The following is a 6393-nucleotide window of genomic DNA, read 5'->3' as shown; positions in this document are numbered from 1 at the left end:
ACCACATACTGTATTTCAAGAATATAATCAAAAAACCCATTGACTTTGAGAAGGAGCTGGAAGTACAAAAAGGCTGAATAATTTTCTAGATCTCCATGTAGTTCTCTAATACTCATAACAGATCTACAGAGTAACTGAGCTCTAAAGCATTTACATAATATCAATTACCAATGATAACACCATTAATTGTCATTTCTAAAACCCTTTTCTAAATGTAGTACCTGGTGAAGCTTTCCACAAGATTTTAGGACCTGATTGCAGGCATTTGCTCCTGTTCAGCCCCCAGAGCAATAGTGAGGTCAGACACTGACAACGGGCAATAAGGCCGCTCACTGTCTGCACTCCAGCACACCCTGAGGACTTGGTTTGGGTTGAGGTCAGGGCTCTGCGGAGGCCAGCCGAGTTCTTGCACACACAATGTGGAAAACATTTATTTTTTGGACCTTACTATTCGAAAGGGCAATCCCCAAAATGTTGTAAAAAGACTCTGGAAACACTCTATTTGTCTACTAGAGTTGTGTTGCTGAATTAACTTTTCTAATGACAATGTATAAAGTTACAAAACTCAACATTTTCGAACACATTTCAAAACAAGAGAAATCCGTAAATTGAACGAAGGCAACCACTGACTCCACGACGGCAATCGTTGAGAAGAAAACGACTCCTATAATCCCTTGGTACTTTATAATGCAAACAAACTCCTTTATTTAATTTTTTGAGAAAGGGCCTTGCGGCAGAAAGTTAACTGTTGAATAAAAAAAAACAGACTTAAGGTGCACAAATGCATGTGTTCTCTCCACATTTGACCACATCGTATAAACAAAGCCACTAAAACTCAGTCAGCTAAAAGTTGATTTATTCATTGCTATCTCCTGACACATTTTATTTAACAACCTATTTCACAACAATTGGCTAATGTCAGTGAAACAGCGAAGCAGCGTTTCCATGCCTCAATGCTCCGCTCTAGGTCAGCCAATTTGTTAAGTGTTGTGACGCCAGGATTTCAGTTGAAAGGGTGATACAAATAGGAATTGATTGGCTCATTAATAAAAGTCAGATGATGGCGACACAGCACCTAAGTCTTATTTACTCTCGGCAGCACCTTGGGGAGCTGCATATGTCTGGACCACTGACCTGAGGACAAACAACCAGCAGAGACAATAATTGGAACGGCAGTGGGTATGATTCAGTTTATTTATTTGCCCGCACATAAGACTGCATCAAATCCAGATGATGGGGACATTTGGAATGTGTCAGGGGAGGTTAGGGAGCCACAGGTTTATACAGCAGACATCCCCCTTAAGAGAGAAAAAAACTATAACAGAAACATCTGAAAAACTAACCAATCAGGCGGAAAAAAATCAAGGAGATACACAAAAAACAATACAGGGAAAAATAATAATGAGTTAAAAAAAATTCTGATAAAATAGTTACATTTAAATGAAATTTAAAAAAAACATGACTTAAATAAATAATAATAACGTATATAGTAGTATTATAAGAATGTATTTGGGAATTGAATCTTAAACATTGAAAATATTGTTTAAGTAACATGAACTAGAATCTATCAATACAAGCCACATTTTCTTCTTTTTTTTTTAATCATGAGCACAGTAATGATGCCTATCGGTTTGTTGCAGCCCATCTGCAGGGGACATTTCATTCAAAGATGAGACATTTACGTTTAAACAGTGTCATTAGATGGAGGTAGGACATTGACCCCTTTGGTGATGAATGATAAGACCTGAACAATCAATGAAACCATTAGTGATCCGGCTCTTGTGGCAGACCTAGAGGGAGAGAGAGAGAGGCCAAAAAAAGATGGATGATATGCATTTTGGTAATGTGCTGCTGACATGTTTCACCATGAGTGCACTGACAGGAATGCAAAAACAAAATGCACTAGCCTCATCGTTAGACATTGACTACTCTTTGAAAAATCACACCATTGACCTCTGCTTTGATTGTATTTCAAATGTATATATAAATTAACTTACATTCTATTTCTTTAAATTAGCTCTGATCAGCTGTAAAGCCTTAATTTGCCAGAGATTACTTTCTTTGTTTACAGACGCAGAGGTGGTAATGACTGTGTGACCTTGGCATCAATTGTGTTTGTGAATAGGACTCCATGTAAACATTGTATTTATGTTTAGTGTTCTGTAAAATGCAATCGATGTCCAACAAGGGCAGAGTCATGCAGGTGACCTTCCTTTGTCTCTATTTACACACACATAGAGACATGTGGGTCCATAAAGACACTGGGGTTGGGATTAACAGTTGCATAAATGTTATTGGTGAACATATATCACAATTTAGGTTCATTACACATAGCTGCATCTCAGACACAAGGCTTTGCAAAATGAAAAGAGCGATCTGTACTGCTTTTCTGCTTAAGAACGGCAAATGTCATTCTGACAACCAAATGGAAAATCATGAATGCATACTCGAAGAAAATATCGTCAAATTAAGGATAGACAGCATACTTTATGTACAGAAAATAATAAATCTTGTCATGTTTATAGATTCAGTGTGTAATTGAAAAAAATTGAAATGTATGGAATTAGAAATTGGTTCCTGTAAGAGAATGATACTTTTGAATAAATTGAATGCACACAGCTTATCATTAATCATGAGACAATTACAGAATGGGATTGATCTTAATTGCCTTTAGGGTTCTACCGAAGGCAAATCAGGTCAACATTTTTCAGTCAGAGGAAGGATATGTCGATAGTATTAATGTAATTAACCTGACTTGACTAACTAGCTTTATATTCGAGTTATCAGACAGAAAAAGTCACAAATCTGTAACTGTGCGTGCATGTGAACACATTTAGCGAAGAGAGCTGTGTTTCAGTGCATAATATATCATTATTTTGAGTTAAGTAATTTAGGGCAATATGTACAGTATGATACATACCTTTTATAATGCAAGCATTGTAAGATCATGGGATTATACATACATTACATTACATGGTACTTGTTAGACGCTTTTATCCAAAGCGACTTACATACTGTGGGCAATCCCTACAGGAGCAATTTGGGGTGATTTGTCTTGCCCAGAGACACAACCACATGCTGACAGCAGTGGGGTTTGAACCTGTGACCCCCTGATCCCAACACGAAGGTTCTATGCACTGCGCCGCACGCCTCCATATACAATATATTGCTTATTTAATATAGCCTAATTTTTATCAAAGTCCCTTTTTAAAGTCAAAATTAGCTAGATATGTTTGCTAAATTAGCCATAAGTGCACCTTTATGTAATATTACTATATTAGGTATTGATTTGAATAATACAATTGCTAATTTGTCAAAAATGTAATTAAAAGGTGACATACCAACTTTAAACGCTATTTTCAATGCATAATTATTGACGTCAATGCTAAAAAACACACATCAGAAGTAACGTCAAGTCAAGTCCAATAAAAGGAAATAATGAAAAAATGTAGAATTTTTGACCAAAATAAGAGGAAGGGTTTGTTATGGTGATGTCATCCCCAAACTGTCCACCAGTGGCCCTCAGTATTTCCTTCAATTAGCCACGTGATCACAATTGTATGATCGTTAACCCTCCCTGACATTCCCTTTTATGATAGCTGCTTTGGGCTGCCTTCATCATGCTGAATGTAAGTCTCCTTTTCTCTTCCTATCTACACTTTGACAGTTTACTGTAGTTCAAACCATGCTTAAAAAATAATGCTCAAACTGTTGGCAGTGGAATAAGCTCAGCTTAAAAGACAACACTTGCTGGTCTACTTCAAATGTAGCATCATATTAGCTCAATAGCTACATTAATGTTTTGTTTTGTGTTTCAGGTTACATGACACATGTAAATCCAGTTTTCTCTTTTCTGAATATTTGTTTTGGTATTAACTAACTCTTGAGAAAAATGGCTGCCTCTCTCTATTCCAGAATCTTTCATAGCTGGCTGCAGACGTTGTCTATGCTTGCAATTTGAGGCTTGGCAATTAGCGCAGAGTTTTAAAAGCTTTTTTGCTGAAGAGAACTGACTGTTACTGCGGTAGTGAGCATAATGCAACTGAGCCAAAACAGTCAAATCCATATATCAAATAAGAATTATAGCTAAATTAACAGATGGCTTAATAAGATGTACTGAATGGTCAGGCGTTGAGGGGTTTTCTAGTGTGGGAACTGCTATAATATGTCATATTGATTAGCGCAACTTTAAAACCGGAGCTACTGTAAACACGCACGAACAAATAATATTACTTTGCTTGAGACTTTTTCTTTTTCAATTCCAACGCCCCTTGGGTCTGAATAGAACATTCGATTTGTATGAATACGCTCAAAGAGCTTAACTTAATATATTTGGGATTTGTAAACTTTTTAAAAAGCTCATGCACAAAGCCATACATTATGCATCACAGTAACTGACGGCATTATAGTGATATTACCAGCTCTACGTACTGTATGTGTTAGGGAATTGCTAACATCACAGCAGCCTCTGTAAGGTCAAACACGACGCTGAAGTTTGCTTCCGATTCAGAGCATCCGATTTGGCAGTTAAGGGGAAAGTTAAGGGACATTTAATTTACAGCGCTGAGCGAACAATCCTCCGTGTTTGAACCTCTTAAATCGCTGCATAGCCGATTTATTTGGACTGGATTATCCCAGAGAGTCTAAAGATTATTTATAACCCAGTTTGAGATTTGTGAAACCTTTATTCTATTTGTGAAAATACAAAAAAGGGAGATTTCAGTGCTTTTTTCACATGTAGACCACATTAGACCAGGTCCTGATCTAAAACCACTAGACCTAGACTCATCAAATCTGGACTGGATTATCCCAGAGGGTCTAAAGATTCTTTAGAACACAGTTTCAGATTTGTGAAACCTTAATTCTATTTGTGAAAATACAAAAAAGGGAGATTTCAGTGCTTTTTTTTTACATATAGACACATTAGGACCAGGTCCTGATCTGAACACTAGATCCTACCACTCAGTCAAATCTGGATTCTGGATTATCCCCAGAGTCTAAGAAGCTCTGTTATAACACAGTTTCTGATTTGTGAATTACCTTTTCGTATTTTGTGAAAATACCATCAGAAAGGCTGAGGAATTTTTATGCTTTTTTTTTTATCTGACCACATTAGGACCGGTCCTGATCAAACCCACTAGACGTAGGTAGGATCTGATTCGCAAAGATCTGATCTGGAGTGTATCCAGTAGTGGTCTTCTAACATTTCTTTTATAACCACAGTTTCAGTATGTGTGAAACCTTTTGTCGTAGTTTTATGAACAATACAATATCAAGGGATGATTTTGCTAGCTTTTTTTTAAAATCTGTAGACCACATTTTAGACAGGTCCTATCTAAAACGCACTTACCTTCAACTCCAGACAGGTAAGATAGATCTATAACTTATATGGGCGATCTGCTGTGGACGGCGCACCGGCGGCGAGCGCAGCACGCGAAGCGGGCAGAAGCCGGAGATCTAAGACAGGCGGGTGTTCTAATGCCTCCGTAACGGCGGCGTCCACAGCATCCGTCACTTCTGGGTCGTCAGTTCTCTCTACCCCTTTCGAAAAAAACATAACAGACTGAGAGCGCGTTGTCTCGATCCTGCACCTGTCCGCCGTAACTTGCCGGTAACCTCCGGTAACCTCCGTTCCCTCTCCGCTTTACGCTGTTGCCTCATCGGTGCTCTCAGCCCTCCCTACTCTGAGCGTCTGTTCAGCTCCGGTGGCCTCGAGAGGAAGCGGGGTGTCTGCGGCAGATCTCGCGCCCTGTCGTGCGCGCATCCTCTCGGTGGACTCTGCGCTGCCTCGGAGGCATGCTGGCAGCTCGTCGGCCCTCGCGCGTGCCCTAGAGAGAGTGACGCGCTGCGTGGTGAGAATAAACGCATGGTGGGGCGAGGCGGGAGCAAAGGAGCGCGCTCTCGCTTTTCGTCGCGGCTGGTCGCACTCTCAGGGCTAAAAGGCCTGGGTGATGTCGAGAGACTAGATTGATGCCAAGTGCTTCCTAGTCGCAATCCCAAAAAACTATTTCAATTCTTCTCACCCTCTTGCCCGCCCCCAAAGGCCCTATCCCCTCCTCCGTTTCTGGTGGCAGGCGCTTGGGAACTACTTGAAAAAAAGGTTGATGATATTCGCTCTTCTTTTTCTGACTCAACCTTTACTCACCGCTGGGTATCACCAGACCGTCCTTTCACCCACCACACGTAACCTCTTCTTCCCCTCTCTTCCAAGTGAGTTCTTCCCTGGGAGTTACCTCTGCCGTTGCCTACCAGGCTGTCCTCTGGACCTAATCCTCGCAGAACTCCGTTCAGACGTAGTCGCTCCTGGTATTCTAGCTTTCTCACCCTTTGCATCAACACTTCTCTAACGTGCGTGTGGCGAGCGTGCAAGGATACTCGAGAGAGGGCGAAGGT

The sequence above is a fragment of the Notothenia coriiceps genome, unplaced genomic scaffold (assembly GCF_000735185.1).
Source record: "Notothenia coriiceps isolate Sejong01 unplaced genomic scaffold, NC01 NC01_scaffold00037244, whole genome shotgun sequence".
NCBI classification, from domain to species: domain Eukaryota; kingdom Metazoa; phylum Chordata; class Actinopteri; order Perciformes; family Nototheniidae; genus Notothenia; species Notothenia coriiceps.
Note: the sequence above shows the minus strand (reverse complement) of the source record.